The following is a 27180-nucleotide window of genomic DNA, read 5'->3' on the forward strand; positions in this document are numbered from 1 at the left end:
TTGGATATAGAAACTCAAGCTTATTCTTTGTATCTTGATTTCCTTCAGTACCACAGGACTTCCTGAAAGGCTGCCTTACCCAGGTAATCTGATTACCAAGGTGGTGAGCTGCCTCAGATCATGTTCCTGTCTATTACCTGGAGTCATGTCTTCAGACTGCTTTTAGTTCCCCCCAGGAGACTGTTTTCAGAGGAACGTGACTTTGTGAAGAATGGTGGGGTGCAGAGATTAGATTTTTATTTGTCAGTCTAGAACTTAACTTTTGAAGACCCTGGAAAGAAATAACATTTACTAAAAACAGAAATGAATATTCACCAAAAAGGAAATGCCAGCCAGATGCCCTTTGAACATGTTTTTTGAAGTCACATTCCTTTCTGACTATGTATAGGAAGCTATAGATATGCTCAGCATCTTACATGCACTCCTCCATAGGTCCTGAGTCTTGTGATCATAGCTGATCACCTAGGACCCTGGGGCTCCCTTCCAAAATCTAGCCTCCAGTCTGACTCTTGCTGTTTGCCTCCTAGTCCTAGCTTTCTCCACATTGGCCCTGGTTTGGCTTGTCCAGGTGCTACTTCTTCATCTGCATGATAACAAACCCAAAAGAGACTTCCACTCTTCTCCATTTCTCAGAAGTCTCTTTTCTCTAATCTACAACTATGCATGGGCACACACATCTTGGTTTTCTTGCAATGAATGTTTGTGTTCTAGACCAACATATACTGCATCCTACTCAGATGTACCAATTTTTTATAGTTGTCTTTCAGTCGTTTCAGCCGTGTCTAACTCTGCAAGACCCAATTTGGGGTTTTCTTGGCAAAGCTACTATAGTGGTTTGACATTTCCTTCTCCAGTTCATTTGACAGATGAGGAAACTGAGGCAAACAGGTTTAAGTGACTTGCCCAGGGTCATGCAACTAGTTTAGTGGTTGAGGCTGGGTATGAACTCAGGAAGATGAGTGTTCATCTGCTCCATCTAGCAGCCCATCGAGGTACCTATTATTGCAGAATAATGACTAGTACAGCTTCTCATTGTTTTCCATCTGTGTTTGAGTTCTATTATGTGAAGAAGTTACTTATACTCTGGATAACTGTCATCTGTCTACACCCACTTGAGTAGAGGATCCTTGAGGGCAGAGCAGGGACTGTTATGCCTTTGTCTCCTCATTGCTCAGAGCAGAGCCCAGACATTAACTAAATTCTTGGTAATTGAACAATTGCGAGATGGCCCATGAATTTATCCTGCATTGCTGAGCAAAACAGCATCTCCTTTTTTTCTGGGATGTGATCAGCCTTCAGAGTTCTTCGCCATATAATATCATTACTCCCCAGTGGATCAACAGAACAAAAATACACATGATTTGTATTGAAGGGTTCATACCTGTCACATAGCATTTTCTTCCTCCCACTACAGCCTGACTTGAATTGCCTGCTTGGTGGATTAAAAATGAGATTCTGTATGAGGGGCCGCCTTTTATAATGAGTCTTTGTCACTGAGAAAACAGTATCAAGGAAAAAACACACACACACTCACGCACGCACTCATCGACTTTATTGCGTTGACAAAACCAAACCATTGAGCTGCTTAATAAAAACCAGGCATCTGCAAACCAAAATGGGGTGTCTAATCCCATTACATCTGATTATAGGAAGCCGACTTGGGTTGCACTAACATGGCTTCAGCTCTCTGGTATTTCACTATCTATATTTCTAGGAAGGCACGAAATGCATCAGGATTCCACGCCAACGTTTAGTAAATATGCCAGTTTGTAAACACAAGCCGTCCTTAAATAGTCTTTTACCACATTCTTTGGACATTTTAGATCAGAAGAGTGAAATGTAATTACATGTCGGAGTTTTCCTCTTTCTCTTAACTTAGGCTTCTGCCAAAGAGAAATTTCCCTCCTTAAAATGGTTTTGAAATTGTGTGTGGCTTTAATATTAGCGAAGCAAAAAGATGTCTCGGGATTCTGTAGCTGTGTCAATTGTTGTCAGAGACGAAGGTTACTAGTAATGACTTTCAGCGACTGAAACCTCTGAGGTTCTTTTTCAGTCTAAAATTCTTTGATGCTAAGTTTATTTCACAGACTCTAAGTGCTGCACTGAACCTTTATGGCTCCCTATTATCTCTAGGGTCAAATATAAACTTCTACATTAGAAATTTAAAACCATCCACTCCATGGCTGCAATATGTATTTCTGAACTTTTTACACAACAGCCCTTCACGCGCTCCACAGCGCAGCCAAGATGGCTGTTTTTCACAGGTCATTCCATCTCCCCGCTGTCTGCCTTTGCATATTACAATCTGCAGATGCTTGAAGACATGCCCCTTCTGATTCTTGTCCAGACCAAATATCTCCAATCCCTTTAAGTGACAGGCATTTTTGTGACAGGCATTCTAATGCCCTCACTCTTTGGATACACTTCCAGACTCTTCAGCCTGTCTATGTCTTTTCTTCTTCTTTTTTATGAAAGGATAATTTATTTTCCCAATTACATGTAGTAACAATTGTCAACACGTGTCTTCTGAGATGATAAGATCCAAATTCTCTCCCTCCCTCCTTCCATCCCTTCCCCCTTTCAGAGATGACACACAATTTGATCTAGGATATACATTTATTATTGTGCAAATCCTATTTCCATATTGATTATTGTTACAAAATAATATTCATATAATACCGAACAATAAATCAACTAACATGAAAAATTATACGCTTTGATCTGCATTCCGACTGCCAGCCTTCTTTCTCTGGAGGTGGATAACACTCTTTCTCACAAGTCCTTCAGAATTTCCCCAGATCATTTTATTGCTGAGAATAGCCAAGTCTTTCACAGTTGACCATAGCACAGTATTGCTGTCACTGTGTACAAGATTCTCCTGGTTCTGCTCATTTCGCTCTCTATCAGTTCATGGAGATCTTCCCAGCACTTTCTGAACTTGTTTTGCTCATCATTTCATATGGCACAACAGTATTCCATCATGGTCATATACCACAGTTTGTTCAATCATTCCTCCACTGATGGACGTCCCCTCAATTTCCAGTTCTTTTGCTTGTGTATCTCTTAACCCCCAGCCCTCCAATACTGCTCATGATACTCCATTTGCAATTAGACCAGGATTGGACATTATCCCTTTCTTAATGCACCTTCAGAAGAATTAATTTGGGGGACTGCCACGTGGCACTTTCAATTCATATTTATTTTGAAGTCCACAAAAAACCCAGAGCTTTTTCACATGAAATGTTTAAAAAAAACCCTCCAAAACTTCTCACCTCCCATCTTGTAATCAATATTATGTATTGGTCCCAAGACAGAAAAAGAAGGGCAGTAAGGGCTAGGCAATGGGGTTTAAATGATTTATCCAGGTTACTGTGTGAGGTTAGATTTGAACCTAGAACCTTCTGTCTCAAGGCAAGGCATTCAATTCACTGAGCCACCTAGATAACTCCTATGCAATGTTTTTTAGTCATATTTCTTCCCACTAAATTGTATGGCTTTAAGCTAGTCCTCCCCCTGCTCTGTATCTCAGTTTCCCCATTGGTAAAATTGAAGGAGTGGCCTAGATATCCCCTACCATATCTCCTAGCTCTAAAAGTCAATGCTTCCAAAATGAAGATATTGCCCCCAGGGAGCAGTGATGAACAGTTGGCATTGTAGTGTCATGTTTAGACTGTGGGCACATTGCAAGTAAAACTGCAGCATTCCAACCCTGTAACTTAGCTGTGCCTATTTGTACAGGTCTGTTTATTTGTTTTTTTGCATCAAAGAAAGTGGAAAGTGCCAGTTATTGCCAGTAAAGCAAGCTCAACTCTCCTCCTTCTCAGGGTCAAGGCCATTCACTCTTCTCCTTCCCTTGACAGAGTGATAATAGAGGAGTAGAAAGGAACTCCATAACTTCTAGCAACGAGTTTTCAGCTCTAGCGCTCATGTGTCAAGTACCATCACAATTCATCAGAATTCACAAACTGATCCCGGGCCAAGATTCTTGCCAACACATTGGGATTTGGGATCACGCTGGTGAACACAGCATTCTCAGAAGATTGGATCAAAATAGGACTGAGAAGAAAGCGAACACTGAGAGGTCCTAGGACAGGCCAGGAACACAAAGACTAGGACCGGGTTATTTTGTTGAGGCTCCTATTCCCAGAAAGATGCTATACGGAGTGAAAATTAATCTGTAAGCTATGTGTTAAGTACCTACCATGTGCCAGCCAGGTAATATGGAATGATTGGAGTTAAAGTTCTCACTCCAATCTCAAGTATACTGACATCCTCTGTCCAATTAGCTTTTATTCCTTCTCAGAGAAAGTTGGTTTTCTCCAGTGAGCAAAGGGCTGGTCTTCAGAATCAGGATCCACATTCAAATTCTGACTCAGCTACTGACAACCCATGTGATAGGAGGTTTGATTTCTTGGAGTCTCAGTTTCCTTCTCTGTTAAGTGAAGAGGGTGAATAGATGGCCTCTAAGGTCCCTTCCTTCCATCTCTGAAGCTATGATACTGCTACCTGGACCTCTAAGGTCCATTTTAGTCTATCTATGCCCTTTGCCCTTCAAGACAAATGATCCAAGACAAAGAAGGAGTATTACCCTGGTGATGAAGGACTTTGCAAGTCTACCACAGGAACTGGGATATCTGGGAGCAGTAGAGCTTCCTAGACTTTCCTCACTCTCACAGCTTCCCCACACCTCCTTGTCCACTGCCCCAGTTACTAGATCCACTTTGGAGTTATACTAGCTAAAATGCCAGCTCATTATTCCCTAGTTGAACCTAGCCTTCTGGATCCCACCTGCCATCTCTGATTTGATTTCCCTATAGGGAGATTGCTCTAATCTAAGCCTCACCTTAGCTCCACTTCCTCCCCTATTCAGCTCATGTGAAAAACAACATTGTGAAGTCTTCCTAATCTGCTCAGCTCTTAATGATTTCCCCTTCAAGTGACCTTGCATGTCCCTAATTAAAATGGAAGGTTCTTCAAGGCAGTGACCAATTTTGCATTTACTCTGTATCTCTAGATCCTCCCACAATACCTTGCACATCCCATAAAGCACCTGTCCCTCACAGATATTACTTGGACTGCTCTTCAGATGGAAGGCAGCCATTGGGCTCAGCATAGAGCAGCCATTCCATTGGTTCAAGACACTAGATTGCTTTCCACCTATGACAGAGAAGAAGAAGAACATGAGCTGCTGGAGGATTATCATTCAACTATGACTGATTCCCTGATCTCCAGCTACTTGTGCCCTCTCCCAGGGCAGACTAAAGCCATATTAAGCTTTTTCATCCCAGGCAGTTTGGGCTTGTATTTTTGTTCATAAAACAGAATTCTCCTTCAACATTTGCATTGCATTGATATGTCTCAGATAGAGAAAAAACTAAAAAGCAAATTAATTCCCTTAATATGGATATAGTTAATGACTAAGGAGCAGATGAATATCAAGGCTCACAGGTGTCATTTTATGGCCACAATTTGTATTTAATAGTTTTCAAATAGACCATATAATCATATGTAAAGTTTCCCCACCATGATTCCATACTGAAATACACTCAAATATATCCACGGCCTTATCCCCCAGGGATATGTAGCCTTACAATGTTAAATCTTCTGAGCACCCTGGAGTTAGTTATATGCCCCCTAAAACAATCAGAGTTCAAATCAATGGGAATTAAGAAATGATGGGAGAGAGGGGAGGCAGCAGGTAGAAAAGGAAGGAAGGAAGAAGAGAAGAATGGAAGGAAGAAAGCAAGAAAGGAAAGAAGGAAGAGAAGAATAAAATGAAGGAGAAAGGGAAAGATGGGGGAAAGGAAAGAATCAGGAAGGAGAGAGGGGAGATCATTCATTAGACATGATATAGGGAAAGGTAACATAGCAAGGGATTACATCAGAGTTGTTGGGAATCATGGTGACAGCTGGATTCTTGAGCAGTTTCCTATGTCTCCCCAGTCAATGTTCCCAAATGCCCCAACACTTAAAATAAAACAAAACAAAATGCAATTTCACTACTGGTGCGGCATATAAACTTTGATGTCTACTGGAGACCTGTCCTCAGCTCAGAACATCTGTAATCAGGAACTCTAAAGAACTTGAGTAAGTCAGGATGCCTAAGGACTCTTAGTGAAAATAAGTGAGATAGAAACTATGAGTTTTCATTTGAAAAGTGCTTCACAAAATAATAAAAGGCTACGTATAAAACAATATTCTTTTAAAAATACTCCTACAATGGTTATTCAAAAACAATTCAACAAGCATCTATTTTTTCAAGACATTTGGTAGATGTGTGGTAATTCAAAGACAAAATAGCATCAGTTCCTGCCTTCAAGGAGTTCATATATCCATGAAGGAAGGAGAGAGGAATGAATCCAATGTGTACTTGCATAGTTGATAGTTCTGGAATCTCATCAATATGACCATTTCTTCCAACAGTGCTGATCATAGGGTTGTAGAGATAAAGTCGGAAGGGACCCAAGAAATCTAGTCCAACTCCATCCTTTTACAAGTGGGGAAACTGAGACACATAGAGGTTAAAGGACTTACCCAAGCCACACAGGTTTAAGTGACAGATATGTGTGTTTGCCTATGTGAATTATGGTTTAACTGATTTAATTTGTAATCCTTTGTATTTTATGTTATTCATTTAAAATACGACTTTGACAAGGGATCTGTAGGTTTCTCCAGACTGCTCTAAGGAGGTTAGAACCCTTAGCCTAGGTGCTATCCCATGAAATGTGCATTTAACTTGGTAAGAATGGTTTCTTTTTTGTAGTTTCACAATTCATCACAATGGTGGCTGACTCAGGATTCCTTTCCTGACATCACATTTGCAGTCACTAGAAACCTGCCAGTGTGTCATACAAGCCTCAGGTTTTGTTGTTGTTTTAAACACATTCTGGTTTACTAATCCACCCTCTGTCAGGTGCTAACAAACAAGATTTATCCACATAGAGTGAAACCTCACAGCTGCCTGAGGAAATTATATATGTACATATGTATACAATACAAATATACATCTCTTTGTATTTATAAACCTCTGAATGCACAAAATATAATGACAACTATAAATAAAGAATAAACTTAAAATATAAATAAAAAGTATATAAAACTCTCATTGGGACTGAAAAATTCTAAAATTGTCCACGTAATATTTTTTGGGACATCACTTCTATATGTAAGCGATGGAGAATATATAAAGATTTATGAACTCGAGCAAATGCTGTATTTCTCAGAGGAATGGTAATAGAGGGATGGATTCTCCCCAGACCTTAAACTTCTCTTTTACAAAACTCTACATGTCACACTAGTTGACAAATGAAGATGCCTTTAGTGACTTAGTCAAAATGGCACCCTCCCACCCTAATGCAAAATACTAAAAAGTATAGAAGGACCTACTGCTAAAGGAGGAGTAGAATAACAGGTCTAGGGACAAAAATCAACCTCAATCGAGCATTTTTAGTTAGAGGTATATCTTCTTCAATAAAAAAATTCTTGAAATTTTGTATTTTTCCATCATCATGACTTTTGTTCATTTAAAAGTAGCTTGTATTTGCATATTATTTGTAAAGTGAACAGTCTTTTCTATCCATCATCTTCTTTGAACTTTGTAGTAAACTACCAAGTTGGGTGAAATTATCCCCATATTACAGATGAAGAAATGGAGGCTCAGGGAGATTGAGCGACTTGCCCTTGATCACATGGCCTTGAGTAGCAGAGGTAGAATTCAAACTGAGATCTTCCTAACTCCACTTTCAACTCACAGTAGTTCACTGTTACAGCAAACTCAAAAGCATCTCATTTGTTCTGATAGAGCAAAATGTTGAGTGCATGTACTTGACAGAATAATAATCCAACTTAAGTCAAATATAAAAGTCAAAGGAATATTTAAGGTTATCTGATACATAAAGAAAAAGCCCAACATTTATATTTAGAGAATGGGAGTTTCTGCCCCAGCTCCACTCCTCTCATGATCTATGAACATCATTTCCATCATCATCACCATCATCATCATCATCATCACTATCACTGGTATTTCCATAGTGTTTTAAGATTTGCAAAACACTTTACAAATATTATTTCATTTGAGCCTCATAGTAGCCCTGAAAGGCAAATGCTATTTGTAATATATTTTACATAGGAGGGAAATGAGACAGGCTAAGATTAAGTGACTTAACTGAGAATCATAAATATATTCCATTTGTGGGACTAGATTTCAATTCAGGTTTTCTTGATTCCAGATCCAGCATCCTAGCTCACTTGAACTTCTCTCTGTATCTCAGTTTTCTTCCTTGTTTAATGAGGAGGATACACAAGCTGGTCTACAAGAACCTTCAGTACTATGAATCTTTCTTTTTTTCTTAAACCCTTACCTTCCATCTTGGGGTCAATACTGTGTTTTGGCTCCAAGGCAGAAGAGTGGTAAGGGCTAAGCAATGGGGGTCAAGTGACTTGCCCAGGGTCACACAGCTGGGAAGTGTCTGAGGTCAGATTTGAACCTAGGATCTACCGTCTCTAGGCCTGGTTCTCAATCCACTGAGCTACCCAGCTGCCCCCAGCACTATGAATCTTATGACTCTTTGGTCCTATGAGTGAGTTTCATTGGGTATCTATTGTGAGAGCTGAGGGTTAGTGGTCCAAAGGGGCTCGGTGTTATATCTGCATGGTCAAGAAGACACAGCATGAATATGACTTGGTCAGAATGTGAAGGGTAAATTATGTGAGAATAAAAACCTGGATTGTGTTACCACCTACATGACTTTGGACCTTAGAGGCAGCATGGCTATAGTGTTGGCCATGCAGTTAAGATCATTTGGGTTCAAATCTTACCTAAAATACTTACTGGCTGGGTAACCAGAGGAATCTCTCTGAGCCTCAATCAAATGATGGTATGGGACCAAACTGACCCTGAGGCTTTCTCTTTCAAAATCTGGGATGTTATGGACAATTAGCAATGATTCATGTGGTGCCTGTTTTAGGCTAAGTTCCGGGAATAGAAATACACAGGACAAAAAATAATCCTTATTCACAAGGAGCAAACTTTCCAGGAGGGAACAAATCCTCCTCTCTGGTCACTCACTTCCCTAGCTATAAAAGGAGAAGGTTGTAAAGCTGGGCTCTAAAGCCCCTTCCCAAGCTGGAAAGCCTTAGGGTTTTATATGTTGTTTGATGACTTTAGAGCTAGATCATTCACATCCTAGCTCTTGGTGGCTGCTCATGTGCAAGGGTCAATGCGATGCCTATTGCAATATGTAAGAATTTCCATTTAAGATACTGCGATCTTCTGAAGAATATGAGACAGTCTTGCCTGATGTCTCTTTCAAATCTGTAATTATAATACTTCTTTTAAAACCCTGAATGTATAATAACAGTGGGAAGAAAGAAAGGCATCTGTTGTGGAACATCGTGAGCTGTGAAATGGGAAAAATAAAACTGCATTCATTCTTTACTTACTAATAGGAAGCGATCAAAGGCAACCTGTGTTTTTTCAACCAACAATGAATTCATTATAAAACACTGTTTCTGTTATTATGCATATTAATAATCAGTCAGCATCAAGAATGAAATTTATTCTTAGGTGTATCCATATCAATTTCACCCTTATTTTCTTAGCTAATTGCACAAAAATCCCCCAACTAGAACAGCCAGTAAATTTGCAAATGACATCTAGCCAATCTGATAAACTTGTTTTCCACTAAGATATCAAGGGGATGCTGCTGCTTTAATCTCTGTCCTTTCCCAAATGTGAATTTGATTTTTGTGACAGCATGCTTTAATCCAAATGAAGCACTCAGTCATATGTTTGGGAATAACCAATGTGCTTCAGGGAAAGTAAAAAAGGAAGATAGAAAGGAAGGTGTTTTTGTTTGCTTTTAAATTAAAAGCTTCTATAAATAATGTTTCCCTCACACATGGGAGTGATCCTAAATTAGAACTCATGGCTGGTTAAGTTGTTAAGCATTTTTAAAATATATTCCCCCCAAAAGAGCTTATCTGAAGAGTCTAAACAGTAGACAATGAAAGAATGAGTTGATTAATTCATTTATTAATTACTATATTAAAATATAATACAAAGATCTCATACCAGAGATACTATGGTATAAATGAAAAAGAACTGAAACTAAAGGACTTGAATTTGACTTGGTTATTCTATTTATTACTTGTGTGACCTTGGGAGAGTCACTTACCTGGTAGGGAACTAAGGATGTTGAACTAGTTGTAATATTTGTATTTGGTGGCAATTCTTAAGTTCTCAATGCAACACAAAGAATGAAAACTAGTGCGATATCAGGCTACGTGAAAAGAAGGATAGTATCCGGAACACTTATGGGAAGAGTATGGCAAGGTTCTGCCCTGATAAGGGTGTGTCTGGAGAAGTTGAGAGGCTCAATTGGATGGCAGTTTGGATGCAGAAGGATCTGGAGTTTGCACCCAAAGAGAATTATTGGAAAGAAGCAGAGATGGTAGCTTTGAGAAGAGATGACTTAGAGGTAGGACACTATGCCTCGCTTCCAGTATTTGAATGGCTTTCCTGTGGAAGAGAGATTCAATTTGCTCTAATCAGCTGTAGTGTGCAGAACCAGAATCAATAGAAATAGATTCTAGAAAGGGGGATTTCAGTTCAGGGTATTTAAAAGGAGCCAAGCCGTGTGAACTGCCCCAGATTTACAGCACCTCTTTTTCTGATGCCATCTTAGTAAATGACTTTGCATTGATCTAATTGTGTCCAGAGAAAGAAATGGTGAATCATCCTGGTATCTTTGCCAAAAAAAAAAAAAACCCCTAACTGGAATCACGGAGAGTCACACATGACTGAAAGGACTGAAGAACGACATAAAATTGGGTTTACTCACTGACTGTTATGGAGAAGCCTACTAATTGGACTTAGAAGTGATGCTTTTAGGATTATGCACTCACAAGAACTTAGACCAAAAGTCATCCCATTGGGGAGCCAATCGGTACACTTGTGAGTACAGTTTCAGAGGAAGGAGTTCCAGAGAGTGGGCCACATCGCCAAGAATTACTTACGAACGTGAATCATTCAGAATTATCCAGTTGTGGAATAGGCTGGCCAGGGAAATCACGGCTCCTTCTCACAGATGGTCTTCAAGAAATGACCAGATTACCCATTAGAGATTCTGTAGGCTGGTCTTCCAACTCTCGAGTCCATTTTCTTTGCCTCCTGCCCGGGGTGTTGATGCAAAGGTCTGTGGTATTTGGGCAACAGGCAAATATCAGGAAGCCAGCAGCGGTCCAGGCAGGCAGCCGGTTATGATCAAGCACATATGGCCATGAGGACCCCAAAAGATAGGATCATAGGCAGGAAAAGCAGCTGCTTTGGAACTCAAAGGTCAAGTTCAGCAAGCAGGGGCCTGGGGTACCAAGGCTAATGGAGAACCAACAGCAAAACATGTCTGATAGTTACTAAGAGTGCTCTGCTTACTCAAAGGAAAACTCAGCAAAGATGTGGAGCATCATCAAATTTGTTACCCAAACCTGGACATGGAGTTGGGAGACCTGCATTCCAGGACCTTGGGCATCATGTAACCTTGGGCAATAATCAATATGAATTTTCCAAGATCTAGAACTGGAAGGTGTCTCATTGGACATCTACTCTGACAGCCTCCCCAGTTAACATATGTGGAAACTGAGGCACAAAGATCTTGAGTTATTCACCCAAGGTCACTCGAGTAACTAAGGTGGTAGAATTTATGCCCTTTTCATAATAACAAATATCTCCTGCAGATAATGAGGCATTCCAATAGGGATGCAAGATTCATAAGATGCTGACACACATGATTTCATTCTAGTCCTCATCACAACCCTGTGATATCAGCATTTTACAAGTGAGGACACTGAGGCATAGAGAAACCAGGCAACTTGTTCATGGTCACATAGTGTCTATGGCAGAACTAGAACTCAGGTTTTCTTGATTCCAACTCCTGCCTATGTAGTGTCCACATTTGCACTTAATTGTCTGTTATCATAACTGATTGGCATAATATTTGCAAAACAAATTTATAACTTCATTTGGATTTTTGAGGTAGCTTTGGTTTCAATAATGTAGAAATGAGGGGGCAGCTGGGTACCTCAGTGTATTGGGAGCCAGGCCTAGAGGTGGAAGGTCCTAGGTTCAAATCAGACCTCAGACACTGGGCAAGTCACTTCACCCCCATTGCCTAGCCCTGACCACTCTTCTACCTTGGAACCAATACAGAGTATTGATTCTAAGACAGAAGGCAAGGGTTTAAAAATAATGATATTAATAATAATGTAGAAATGACAATATTTTATTCCCATTTTACAGATAAAGAATCCAAGGCTGAAATTTGTCCCTAGTTCCCTAGCTAGAAAGTATCTGAATCAGGACATGCAGCCATAGCCATCTCCTTTTGACTCCAAGACCAGCCTTTTAGCCAATGCTGCCACAAAGGCCATCCTCATTCAGGACTTTATTTTCCTTATCTGTAGAAAGAGGAGTTAGATGAGAGAATCTCTCTGGCATCTCAGAGTCCTAAAAGTGGATCCTTGTAATAATCTCCCTTTTCTGCGGTCAGGATGGTCCCAGAAGGTGTGGGAAAGGAGAACTTGCAGAGGCCACTCAGTAAGGCAAGGAAGAAGCTAAAAAGGAAGGGAGGGAGTGATGGGAAGCTCCTTCCAACCATAGTGTGGTGATCTCCATCGGAATCATTAAACATTTATTTCATTAGCTTTTCTTTGACCTTCTGAAATCAGAGATAATTTGATTGCTGCGCCGAGGCCTGGCTGGGTCAGGTCAGATTTCATTGCATCGGACCAGAGGCTGTTAAAAGATGGACAGAGCAGCCAATGGGAGCAGAATGCAGCTCTAGACTGGGGGAATTGTTGAGTGTGAAGATCATGAGTTTCAGGGGTGACACCATAAAGAAAACCAGGAGACTTATGCATCCTTTGTGATCATTGAACTAGAGGGTCAAAAATGACTTTGGTTCTGCTTTTGGAAATAGCCAGGGCAAAAACAGGAGGCTTCAAGAGTTCTAACTATGTAATTCCCACAAGAAGCATCCCTGAGAGGCAAGACCTGGGTGGCTTGGGGAGAATATTTCCCTTCTCTTTCCTTGATGCCTGAGAATAACCCTCATATGCCCATTTCACACCTCAGGGGGCTGGCACTAATTCTTCACTTCCAAGTAGCTCAAGGAGTGAGGAGCAGCTTATGTTAGAAATTAAGATGATGTGCAAATGGAAAAATAAAAAGGATAGCTAGGTGGCCCAGTGGGTAGAGAGCCAGGACTGGAGTCAGAATGATTCATCTTCTTGTGTTCAAATTTTACCTCAGATACTTACGAGCTATGGGACCCTGGACAAGTCATTAACGCTATTTGCCTCCATTTCCTCATCTGTAAAATGAGCTGGAAAAGGAAATAGCAAACCCTTCCTTTATCTTAGCCAACAAAACCCTAAATAGGGTCATAGAGTTAGACATGGCTGAAATGAATAAACAATAATAATAAATAAAAAGCAATTGTCTTTAAAGTTCTTTAGACATAATCTATAAAAATAATGTATGTTAAAAGAAAAGAAAAATTTCAAAAGTAAATGGCAACTATTCCAAAGCACCTAGAATTTAATAACTCAGTCACAAGCATTTGATTTCCCTTCTGCTACTGGTAACTGTGTGATCTTAGGCAAATCATTGCCCTCCTTGGAAAGAATGAGGAGATTTGGCTAAAGAATCATTGATGTCCCTTCCTGCTATAAGTCTCTGACCCTGTGAGGAAGATTCTCTAACTCAGCACCCTCCCAGATCAAGGTTAGCCAGGCTGGAGAAACACAGAGGTATGGTTGCTGCATTGTGATGATGGGCAAACAGATAGACTGATAGAAAGACTGATAGAAAAAAAATCCTCATGATTATGAGAGTTATCAAAAAGATAAAGAATCACCTCAGGAGGTGGCAGGCCCCCCTCCCTATTAGAAAATCTCCTAAAGCTCAGTTTGGATGACTATTTGTCAATTTTATGTGAGAGGAATTTTATTTTGAGGGATTTGCAGGCTGGGTGGCCATGGAGGGCCCTCCCAGGTGTGCAGTGGAACTTGATGTATGAATGTTGGAAGTGATCAAGGCCAACGTGAACCTGATGAAGTTGACTCCTTCAGGGCAGCCTGCAAGCTGTCATTTTCTTTACTTGCTCCTTCTTATTTATTCTTATACCACTCTTCTTGGAATTAAGTCAACAGACATTTTATTGAGCTGTCTACCAATTGATTGTTCTCTCTGGGGATCTCTCTTGGCACTTTGGAGCTATTATTCACTCTTCCTAAAGTTTTCTGCACAATTTGTATCCATTTACGTCCTTTAGGATCACAGGAATACCTGATTTGGGCGTAAGGAAACTTAGACATCCTTGAGACCAGCCTGTTCCTTTTATGTTTGGGAAGTTCTGACCCATAAAAATGACTTGAGCAAATTCACTTGCTAACAAAGAGTAGAGCCAGGATTTTAACCTGGATTGCAAAAATCTCCAACCCTTTCTCCGCCCCCCCTCCATCCTCCTCTCTATTTCACTCTTGTTCCCTTTTCTTCATCCTAAAATTCTCCAGTTTTTTAATTTCGTCTTCCTTTCTCTTTCTCTTCTTTTTTTTCTTCTTTTTTTGATGTAAGATCATCCAATCCATCGGCAGGGGTGTTTAAGGATGAATATTCCTTATAAGTCTTATTCTACAATATTTTCAGATATTTTATGCTTATATCTTTAGAATTACTCATTGGAAATATGTTCTTAAATTATCAAAACCATTTTGAAAAATGTTCATGGTTATTAAGCTAGAAATTCCCCTGTAAGTCTAGGTGCTTCCTAGTTCTCTTGCTTTTGAGGAAGGTTATTTCTCAATGAAAAACTTGCAGCCTATTGGCTACTTAATGAAAATAAGTGAGAGCTATTGGCTGGGCAAAGGATTCTCTTGAACTCTGGGATCTCTTTTCAACGTGTATTCAAAACACTGGCAAAATAGTCAGGCTGTTGTTGTTCAGTCATTTTTCAGGCACATCCAACTCTTTATGACCCCCATTTGGAGTTTTCTTGGCAAAGATACTGAAGCAATTTGTCATTTCTTTCTCTAGCTCATTTTACAGATGAGGAAAAAGAGGCAAACAAGGTTAAGTGACTTGCTTAGGATCACACAACTAAGCTAGTAAGAGTTTGAGGCCAGATTTGAACTCAAGACAATGAGTCTTTCTAACTCCAGGCCTGGCATTCTAACCACTATGCCACTTGGCTGTCCCAGGTAGAGAACTGTAACATCTTAGAACACTGTAAGCATCGCAGGTCGGGTCTTCTTTTAATTTTCATGTTTATGGTTCCTTGTGTGTTGAGTGCTCCTGGGGAAGTCCCACAAATTGCCCTGGGTACTGGGCACAGAGAACCAACCCTGCAGGGTCAGTCGGTGATTAATCGGTGTCATAGAGACAATAGCTGCCATATCCTTGACTATTCCTTCTAGGTCTTTCCATGTCCAAAGACATGTCAGGAGAATGAAGTTGTGCCTCATGCAGGGTGCTGGGAATGTGGGCGACGTGGCTGGGAATTTTTGGATCCAAGTCAAAGAAAGTTGGCTTTTATTTGGTAATAAAAATGCCTTTGCTTTTTAGAGCGTTCTAAAAGAACCTTTATTTGATTTTTACAATAACCTTGTGGAACAGGGAGGACACGTGCCATTATTCCAGGGGCTCTCCATTAAAGGATTTGGGTCAGAGGAGAGACTCATTCCAAACTGTCACGTGGAAAGACTAATCTGTCAGGGGGATGGAGGACGGGATGGAGGCCATAAAAATGAAGGACGGAAAGACCCATTAAGAGATTATGGCAATAGACTAGGAGTGAGAGGCCCCGTTAGGAGACAGTGTTGAAACAGTTATCCAACGAGGGTGTGTGAAAGGGGCAGAGAAAGCAGAGATCAAGATGGCAGAGAGCAAAGGCAAAGAGCTGCTGCTTCATGTACTTCAGAACTGAACTAACAATCAGAAGCCTGAAAAGGCACAATGGAGGGTTTCTATGGTGGAGGCAGCGACCAGTACAAGCTCTGGGAAAGGCTGGGAAGGCTCTGGGCTTTCCTAGAAGAGATGGGAAGAGGGCCTGGTACCCAGCTCGATTCCAAAGTGCCGAAGTGCTGTGGGCGCTCTCAGTGGTATCTGTTCAGGGGGCCTGTCTCTTGTTCGTTCTCACAAGGCTTAAAGGTTTGGGGTGCTCTGAGTAGGGGGAACATAAAAGGGAGTTTTTGGCTAACCACAGTAATTAGGGCTTGAATCCAGGAGGATCTGGGATGAGGCAGAGCAGCATCAAGAAAGAGAGCTACTGGGAGGGGACAGTTAGACAGCTCAGCAGATTGAGAGCAGTTCCAGAGAGAGGATGTCCTGGATTCAAATCTGACCTCAGATACTTCCTAGCTGTGTGATCCTTAAAGTCACTTAAACTATTTTTGCCTTGGAACCAATACACAATATTGATTCCAAGACAGAAGATAAGGGTTGGAAAAAAAAACAGAGAGAAAGAAATACCCTATTCGCCATTCACCAGTCATCAGAGGAGTCATAGCCTGCTTACAGTATTTCAAGGAATTATAAAATAAATCTGGTCAGAGCCATTAGAAGCAGAGGCCAGTATCAGAAAAGAGAATTCATTGATCATCTTCTGAAAAGAGCCTCAAGGGGACAGCTGGGTAACTCAGTGGATTGGGAGTCAGGCCTAGAGATGGGAGGTCCTAGGTTCAAATCTGGCCTCAGACATTTCCCAGCTGAGTGACCCTGGACAAGTCACCTAACCCACATTGCTTAGCCCTTACTGCTCTTCTGCCTTGGAGCCAATATATATTATTGACTCCAAGACGGAAGGTGAGGGTTTAAAAAAAAAAAAGAACCTCAAGTATAAAACACCAAAGAAGGTCATAGGTCAAAACCAGAGCTTGATAAATTTTAGATATTGATGCCACTTTCAGCCTAGAGCTCTTGTTTCAGCTAGGTTAACTTCCCTGTCCTGTGAGAGGCACCCACCCAATGGATCCCTCAAACATCAAAGCAGAAAGAACTTCAAATACTGTCATAGTCATTTGTTATTAGCTTTTATTATTTTTTAAGAATTTCTAATCATGTTTCTTAGAAAAAGCGACACATGGAAAAAGGGTTCTAATTAAGAACCTTTATTAATAAAATATATTAAATAGATAAATGCTGCTGAATATTATAAGGCACCATTTAAAATGTGCTTAATGTTTTTGTTTTCATTTAGCAAAGGATGAGATTCAGTAAATATCACCTTTATTGTGGGCAATTTAGCATGCTGGAGGAAGAAAAGAGAACTCTGTGTTCCTATTGGATTCATTGCACATGCTATGGACCAAAGGGGAGGGTTACTTGCAGAGTATAAATTCCCCATCTTGGGTGAGATCCAGTTTCACTGAAATGAGGAAAGTGTTGCAGTAGGTTAGCATTTTCTTTTTTTTTTTTTTTTTTTTTTTTTTTTAATATATTTTATTTGGTCATTTCCAAGCATTATTCGTTAAAGACATAGATCATTTTCTTTTCCTCCCCCCCCCCAACCCCCCATAGCCGACGCGTAAGTCCACTGGGCATTAGATGTTTTCTTGATTTGAACCCATTGCTTTGTTGATAGTATTTGCATTAGAGTGTTCATTTAGAGTCTATCCTCTGTCATGTCCCCTCAATCTTTGTATTCAGGCAGTTGCTTTTTCTCGGTGTTTCCACTCCCATAGTTTATCCTTTGCTTATGAATGGTGTTTTTTTTTTTCTCCTGGATCCCTGCAAGTTGTTCAGGGACATTACACCACCACTAATGGAGAAGTCCATTACGTTCGATGATACCACAGTGTGTTTGTCTCTGTGTACAATGTTCTCCTGGTTCTGCTCCTCTCGCTCTGCATCACTTCCTGGAGGTTGTTCCAGTCTCCATGGAACTTCTCCACTTTATTATTCCTTTTAGCACAATAGTACTCCATCACCAACATATACCACAGTTTGTTCAGCCATTCCCCAATTGATGGGCATCCCCTCATTTTCCAGTTTTGGGCCACCACAAAGAGCGCAGCTATGAATATTTTTGTACAAGTCTTTGTGTCCATTATCTCTTTGGGGTACAGACCCAGCAGTGCTATGGCTGGGTCAAAGGGTAGATATTCTTTTGTCGCCCTTTGGGCATAGTTCCAAATTGCCCTCCAGAATGGTTGGATCAGTTCACAGCTCCACCAGCAATGAATTAATGTCCCTACTTTGCCACATCCCCTCCAGCATTCATTACTTTCCTTTGCTGTTATGTTAGCCAATCTGCTAGGTGTGAGGTGATACCTCAGAGTTGTTTTGATTTGCATCTCTCTGATTATAAGAGATGTAGAACACTTCTTCATGTGCTTGTTAATAGTTTTGATTTCTTTATCTGAGAACTGCCTATCCATTTCCCTTGCCCATTTATCAATTGGAGAATGGCTTGATTTTTTGTACAATTGATTTAGCTCATTATAAATATGAGTAATTAAACCTTTGTCAGAGGTTTCTATGAAGATTTTTTCCCAATTTGTTGTTTCCCTTCTGATTTTAGTTATATTGGTTTTGTTTGTACAAAAGCTTTTTAGTTTGATGTAGTCAAAATTATTTATTTTACATTTTGTGATTCTTTCTATATCTTGCTTGGTTTTAAAGCCTTTCCCCTCCCAAAGGTCTGACATGTATACTATTCTGTGTTTACCCAATTTACTTATGGTTTCCTTCTTTATGTTTAAGTCACTCACCCATTTTGAATTTATCTTGGTGTAGGGTGTGAGGTGTTGATCTATTCCTAGTCTCTCCCACACTGTCTTCCAATTTTCCCAGCAGTTTTTATGAAATAGTGGATTTTTGTCCCAAAAGCTGGGATCTTTGGGTTTATCGTATACTGTCTTGCTGAGGTCGCTTTCCCCCAGTCTATTCCACTGATCTTCCTTTCTATTTCTTAGCCAGTACCAAATTGTTTTGATGACTGCTGCTTTGTAATATAGTTTTAGGTCAGGGACTGCAAGGCCCCCATCATATGTGTTTTTTTTCATTATTTCCCTGGATATCCTTGATCTTTTGTTCTTCCAAATGAACTTTGTTATGGTTTTTTCTAAATCAGTGAAGAAGTATTTTGGTAGTTCAATGGGTATGGCACTAAATAGATAAATAAGTTTGGGTAGGATGGTCATTTTTATTATATTGGCTCGTCCTATCCATGAGCAGTTAATGTTTTTCCATTTGTTCAAGTCTAGTTTTAGTTGTGTGGCGAGTGTTTTGTAGTTGTGTTCATATAGTTCCTGTGTTTGTCTTGGGAGGTAGATTCCTAGGTATTTTATTTTGTCTAAGGTGATTTTGAATGGGATTTCTCTTTCTAGTTCTTGCTGCTGAGCTGTGTTGGAGATATATAGAAAAGCTGATGATTTATGTGGGTTTATTTTGTATCCTGCAACTTTGCTAAAGTTGTTGATTATTTCAATTAGCTTTTTGGTTGAATCTCTAGGATTCTTTAAGTAGACCATCATGTCATCCGCAAAGAGTGATAACTTGGTCTCCTCCTTGCCTATTTTGATGCCTTCAATTCCTTTATCTTCTCTAATTGCTACTGCTAGTGTTTCTAGTACAATGTCAAATAGTAGAGGTGATAATGGGCATCCTTGTTTCACTCCTGATCTTATTGGGAATGCATCTAGTTTATCCCCATTGCAGATGATATTAGCTATTGGTTTTAGATATATACTGTTTATTATTTTTAGGAATGACCCTTCTATTCCTATGCTTTCTAGTGTTTTTAATAGGAATGGGTGTTGTATTTTATCAAAGGCTTTTTCTGCATCTATTGAAATAATCATGTGATTCTTGCTAGTTTGTTTGTTGATGTGGTCAATTATGTGGATGGTTTTCCTAATGTTGAACCAGCCCTGCATCCCTGGTATGAATCCTACTTGATCATGGTGAATGATCCTTCTGATCACTTGCTGGAGTCTTTTTGCTAGTATCCTATTTAAGATTTTTGCATCTATATTCATTAGGGAGATTGGCCTATAGTTTTCTTTCTCTGTTTTTGACCTGCCTGGTTTTGGAATCAGTACCATGTTTGTGTCGTAAAAGGAGTTTGGTAGAACTCCCTCTTTGCTTATTATGTCAAATAGTTTGTATAGTATTGGGATTAACTGTTCTCTGAATGTTTGATAGAATTCACAGGTGAATCCATCAGGCCCTGGGGACTTTTTCTTAGGAAGTTCTTTGATGGCTTGTTGGATTTCAATTTCTGATATGGGATTATTTAGGAATTCTATTTCCTCTTCTGTTAGTCTAGGCAGTTTGTATTTTTGTATATATTCATCCATTTCTCCTAAATTGGTGTATTTATTGCCATATAATTGGGCAAAGTAATTTCTAATGATTGCCTTAATTTCCTCCTCATTGGAGGTGCTGTCCCCCTTTTCATCTTTAATGCTGTGAATTTGCTTTTCTTCCTTCCTTTTTTTAACTAGATTGACCAGTACCTTGTCTATTTTGTTTGTTTTTTCAAAGTACCAGCTTCTTGTCTCATTTATTAAATCAATAGTTCTATCACTTTCGATTTTATTAATTTCTCCCTTAATTTTTAGGATTTCTAATTTGGTTTTCTGCTGGGGGTTTTTAATTTGATCGCTTTCCAGTTTTTTCATTTGCATTTCCAATTGATTGATCTCTGCTCTCCCTTGTTTGTTAATATAAGCATTCAGGGATATGAATTTACCTCTGATTACCGCTTTGGCTGCATCCCAAAAGGTTTGGAAGGATGTTTCGCCATTGTCATTTTCCTCGATGAAATTATTAATTGTTTCTATGATTTCTTCTTTAACTAAACGGTTTTGGAGTATCATATTGTTTAATTTCCAATTGGTTTTAGATTTGGTTTTCCATGTACCATTACTAATCATTATTTTTATTGCCTTGTGATCTGAGAAGGCTGCATTCATTATTTCTGCTTTTCTGCATTTGTGTGCTATGTTTCTGTGACCTAATGTATGGTCAATTTTTGTGAATGTGCCATGTGGTGCTGAGAAGAAGGTGTATTCCTTTTTATCCCTATTTATTTTTCTCCATATGTCTATTAATTCTAATTTTTCTAAGATTTCATTCACTTCTTTTACCTCTTTCTTATTTATTTTTTGATTTGATTTATCTAAATTTGATAATGGTTGGTTTAAGTCTCCCACTAGTATGGTTTTATTGTCTATTTCTTCCTTCAATTCTCCTAGTTTCTCCATTAGAAATTTGGGTGCTATGTTATTTGGTGCATACATATTGATTAATGATATTTCCTCATTGTCTATAGTCCCTTTTAACAAAATATAATTACCTTCCCTATCCCTTTTGATCAGGTCTATTTTTGCATTGGCTTTATCAGATATCATGATTACCACTCCTGCCTTCTTTCTATCAGTTGAGGCCCAGAAGGTCTTACTCCATCCTTTAATTCTGACCTTGTGGGTGTCAACCCGCCTCATGTGTGTTTCTTGAAGACAACATATGGTAGGGTTTTGGATTCTAATCCATTCTGCTATTCGTCTACGTTTTATGGGTGAGTTCATCCCATTCACGTTCAAAGTTATGATTGTCATTTGTGGACTCCCTGGCATTTTGATTGCCTTCCCTAATTCTAACCTTTTCTTCTTCGGCTCTACCTTTTAGTCCAGTGATTTACTTTGAAACAGTCCCCCTTGTCCCCTCCCTTGATGTTTCCCTTTTTAGTCCCTCCCTTTTTGTTCCCTCCCCCTCCCCCCTCTCTTACCCTCCCTTTTTGTTCTCCCTCTCCCCCTCCCCCCCTTGGTTTTCCCTTCTCCTTACCCTTGTTGGGTAAGATAGAATTCAAGATCCCAATGGATCTGGAGGTTTTTCCCTCTCAGAGCTGATTTCCCTGAGATTGAGGTTTAAGTAACCCCCCCCCCCTCTTCCTCTCCTTCTTATAGGAGTTTTCTTCCCCTCCCCTTCCCATGTGAATCTTTGTGTGAGAATGATTATTCTATTTGGTCTTTCTTTACCCCCTATTTATACATTACATTTTCCCCACATGTTAGTATACATAGGTTGATATAAATGTAGTCCTTATAGAAGAGAGTTTGAGTAAAAGAAGAAGATAACATTTTCCCCTTTCCTTAATATTTACCTTTTCAGGTATTCCTTGCTCTTTGATTTTCGGTATCAAACTTTCCACAGAGCTCTGGTCTTTTCTTTGCAAAAAGTTGGAAGTCTTCTATTTTGTTGAATGCCCATACTTTCCCTTGGAAGTATATAGTCAGTTTTGCTGGGTAGCTGATTCTTGGTTGGAGACCCAGCTCTCTTGCCTTTCTGAAGATCATGTTCCATGCCTTACGATCATTCAGGGTAGAACTTGCAAGGTCTTGGGTGACCCTGATTGGCATTCCTTTATATCTAAATTGTCTTTTTCTGGCTTCCTGTAGGATTTTTTCTTTTGTTTGATAGCTTTGGAATTTGGCAATTACATTCCTGGGAGTTGTCTTTTGGGGGTTTAGTGTAGAAGGTGTTCTGTGAGCTCTGTCAGTGGCTGTATTGCCCCCTTGTTCTAGAATCTCTGGGCAATTTTCTTTGATTATATCTTGTATCACCATGTCCAGTTTGGTGTTTATTTCTGGCTTATCTGGGAGTCCAATTATTCTTAAATTATCCCTTCTCCCCCTATTTTCCAGATCTATCACCTTGTCGGTGAGATATTTTATGTTCTCTTCTAATTTCTTGGTATTTTGGCTTTGCTTTATTGATTCTTGCTCTTTTACACGATCGTTGTCTTCCAGCTGCCTGATTCTGGCCTTTAAAGCCTGGTTTTCTTTTACAGTTTGGTCAAACTGGTTTTGTAGATGCGTGAATTTCTTTTGCATTATTTCCAACTTTTCCTCCCAGAAGGCTTCCATCTTTTTGGTCATTTCTGATTCAAATTCTTCATAGGTTTGTGGAGAGTTTCCATTTCCTTTGGAAGGTTTTGGAGCATTTTCTTTTATATTATCTTCTGTCTGCTCTGTATTTTGTATTTTGGCTCCATAGAATGTGTCCAAAGTCGCCCCTTTCTTCTTATTTTTCTTGGTATTTTGGGGCTTCTGTGGTTCTGTGGAGTTTGTCATCTCTGAATGTGGAGGATTAGTTTTTCTTGTCTCTTTCTGGTGTTCAGAGGCAGTCCTGGGCAGATAGTTCTATGGGCTTTCCCTGGGTTAAACTGAATATGCCTCACTGGAACTGGAATGGAAGGGTCTGACCACGAGGCCACACTCTCCCCCCGGCTCGCTTTCCGGAAGTTGCCTTCAGAATCGCTGGCCGTGAGGCTGTTTCGCAGGCCTGCGGGGGGATGGGCTGCCGCTTCCCCAAGCTCCGAGAGCACAGACTTTCACTGAGACTTGGATAGCAGGATCCAGCCCGTGAGGCTGTCTTGCCCGCCCTGAGGGTTGCTGTTGTTTTGACCAGCTCTTTGCAGCGGAGGCCCCAGGCAGTAACTTTCACCCGGACTGGGACTCGGGTAGAAGACCCTGAGGGTTGTTGTTCCTCAGACCCTGCTCTCTGAGCCCGGCGCGGCTGCGGCTTCCGGGAGCCTTGGACTCTGCGCTCCTACCCCTGAGGTCCGAGTGATCTCGGGTTCTGGCTTTTAAGGGGAGCCGTACCTTTTGAACCGGGTCCAGGTCCAGGAGGAGGGTTCCCAGGGTCTGTGCTGTTGATCGTTTTGAATTTCGGCGCCTTAGGAGCTTATCGTTTGAGATTGGTCGGGAAGGGTTTTCCGGAGATCTGAGCTTTAGCTTTCTCTAAGCCGCCATCTTAACCGGAAGTCCAGTAGGTTAGCATTTTCAACAAATCTCCACAGAGACATGCTGGGGCTCAAATTCCTCTTACATCTCGGGGAAAAAAAAGAGATTTGGAATAAAGCTCATTAAAGAGACAAGAAAGGAACAGATTTTCATCATCCAACTTCACCACAATAACTCTCTTGACTTCGATAATTAAAACCTGCCTCCCCCTCAGATGGAAAGGATAAATCTGATTGTAGGCATGGCTCTGGATGAACTATGGCCCTAGGAAGAAAAAACCCCAAACTCTGTTGATAGGGATTAGCTTAAGTGTTATAGACTCTGGTGGCCACATAATGGAAGATTCGGGGTTTTCAGATCAAAAAAAAAAGAAGCTTTGATTTCCTTTAGGCATATCTTGGCATACACCTCACCAGACATTTATTGTGATTCTGAAAGCAAAGTCATGATATATGAGAGTTTCAGCTTTTTAAAACATCAAAATGTAGTGAAATCAAGAGCTCTGGCTTATGTTGGAGGGGCAGCATGGCAGAGGAATGCTGGTCTTGGAGTCAGGGAGACCTTTGGCTCAGTGCCCAGATTCCTCAATGAATAGCACTGGGAGTATAGACAAACCAGGGCAGGCAGGTCTCTCAGTCTATTTCCTCATCGACAAAATGGAGGCAATGAGAGTCTATGATGATCTACTTAAAGAATTCGAGAGAATCAACTAAAAAGCTAGTGGAAATAATCAACAACCTTAGCAAGTTGCAGGATACAAAATAAACCCACGTAAATCATCAGCATGTCTATAAATATCCAACATATCTCAGCATCAAGAGTTAGAGAAATTTCATTTCAAATCACCCTTGAGAAGTTTTTTTTTTTACTGAATTAGAGAAAAAAAAACAACTCTAACAAAGTTCATTTGGAAGAACAAAAGATCAAGAATATCAAGAGAAATAATAAAAAAAGTGAAGCACGGGGGCCTTGTAGTCCCAGATATCAAACTATACTATAAAGCAGTGGTCAGCAAAACAATATGGTACTGGCCAAGAGACAGAAGAGAGGATCAGTGGAATAGACTTGAGGTAAATAATCTAAGTAGGATGTTATGTGTATGATAAACCCAAAGATTCCAGCTTTGGGGACAAAAAAATCATTATTTGACAAAAATTGCTGGGAGAATTGGAAGACAGTATGGGAGAGATTGGATTTGGATCAAAATTTCACACCCTACACCAAGATAAACTGAGAATGGGTGAATGACTTGAATATAAAGAAGGAAAGTATAAGTAAATTAGGTGAATATAGAAAGTACACCTGCGAGATCTGTGGGAAAGGAAAGATGTTAAGACCAAGAAAATGTTAGAAAATATTACAAAATATAAAAAAAATAATTTTGATTACCTTAAATTAAAAAGGTTTTGTACAAACAAAACCAATGCAATCAAAATTAGAAAGGAAGTAACAAACTGGGAAAAAATTCTTTATAATAAAAACCTCTGACAGAGGTCTAATTACTCAAATTTATAAAGAACTAAATCAATTGTACAAATAATCAAGCCATTTCCCAACTGATAAACGGGAAAGGGACCTAAATAGGCAGTTTTCAGATAAAGAAATCAAAACTATCAATAAGCACATGAAAAAGTGTTCTGAATCTCTTATAATTAGAGAAATGCAAATCAAAACAACTCTGAGGTATCACCTCACACCTAGCAGATTGACTAAAATGACAGCAAATGAAAGTAATAAATTTTGGAGGGGATGTGGCAAAATTGGGACACTAATGCATTGCTGGTAGAGTTGTGAATTGATCCAACCATTCTGGATGACAATTTGGAACTATGCTCAAAGGAGGATAAAAGACTGTCTGCCCTTTGATCCAGCCATCCTACTGCTGGGTTTGTGCCCCAAAGAGAAAATGGGGGGAAAGACTTGTACAAAAATATTCACAACTACACTCTTTGTGTTGGCAAAAAATTGGAAAATGAGGGGATGTCCTTTGATTGGGGAATGGCTGAACAAATTATGGTATCTGTTGGTGATGGAATACTATTGTGCTAAAAGGAATAATGAACTGGAGGGATTCCATGGGAACTGGAACAACCTCCAGAAATTGATGCAGAGTGAAAGGAGCAGAACCAGGAGAACCTTATACACAGAGATAGATACACTGTGGCACAGTTAAATGTAATGGACTTCTCTACTAGCAGCAATGCAATAATCCAGGACAATACTGAGGTATTTAGGAGAAAGAAAACTATCCACATTCAGAGGAAGAACTATGGGAATAGAAACACAGAAGAAAAACAACTTCTTGATCACATAGGTTGAAGGGGATATGATTAGGGATGTCACTCTAAGAGATCACCCTAATGAAAATATTAGTAATATGGAAATATTTATTGATCAAAGCACAGGTAACCCCCAGTGGAATTACTTGTTGGCTACAAGGGGTAGAGGGAAGGAAAAAAAAAACATGAATCATGTAACCATGGAAAAATATTCTAAATCAATTAATTAAATAATTTTTTTTTAATTCTTAAAAAAAATGGAGACAATGACTATAGGGCCTTCCTCACAGGGGAAGGTATATCATGAACATTGATATGTTGCTATCTACATGGCACTTATCAGAGAAGTAAAACTTTGGTCTTCCTCCACTCCTGCCTGCCATATCTTTCCATTTGACTATTTACTCAAGTATGCTGGTCTCTTTAGGTTGGTCCTCTTAATCACCCCTTCAAGCCAGGTGTTTTATTAATTTTTAAAAATGATCATGGAGTTCATATTAGCAATGACTTGTCTCATTTTATGGATAAGGAAACTGAGGCTCTGGGAAGCAGGTTGCCTGAGGTCACACAGGAATCAAGGGACAGGTCCGAGGTTGAAATTCAGGTTCTCTGGTCACTGATGGCTGTCCTTTCCAGTCTACTTCCATCCTCTCTAATCTGAAAGTATTATCCTTAACTTGTGTCCTTTCTCTACCTGTATCCCATTTTTGGCATCAATAACTTAAAAAAATAGGTCATGTTAGAAATAATAATAATAACAGTAATAACAACAGTAAACTATATTGGAAAAACAAAATTATGCTGGAATACTTCTAAAATAGTGATAGGGAAGGAGGACTGGGATCTGTCATTTAATTGGTATAAAGAAATCCTGTTTAAGAAAAACCTATTAGTGTGAATCTGCACTTTCTCTGCTACTTCTTAGAGAGCTGCCTACCAGAACAAGAGGTTAACTTGTCCAGGATCATGTGGTCAGTGTATGTCAGAGGTAGAATTTGAACTTAGATCTTTTTTGCTCAAAGGCTAACTTTCTATCTACGAAGCCCCATTGCCTATGCAAAAATAATGAGTCAAACAAGTAATGGTATTGAAAATT

General features: G+C 39.7%; 1 protein-coding gene across 2 annotated transcripts in view; it reads left to right on the forward strand.

Moving 5' to 3' along the window:
* PRKG1 (protein kinase cGMP-dependent 1) overlaps nt 1–27180 on the forward strand; it is a 1271158-nt gene that overhangs the window by 893624 nt on the left and 350354 nt on the right. The window lies entirely within an intron of this gene.

The sequence above is a fragment of the Monodelphis domestica genome, chromosome 1, assembly GCF_027887165.1.
Source record: "Monodelphis domestica isolate mMonDom1 chromosome 1, mMonDom1.pri, whole genome shotgun sequence".
NCBI classification, from domain to species: domain Eukaryota; kingdom Metazoa; phylum Chordata; class Mammalia; order Didelphimorphia; family Didelphidae; genus Monodelphis; species Monodelphis domestica.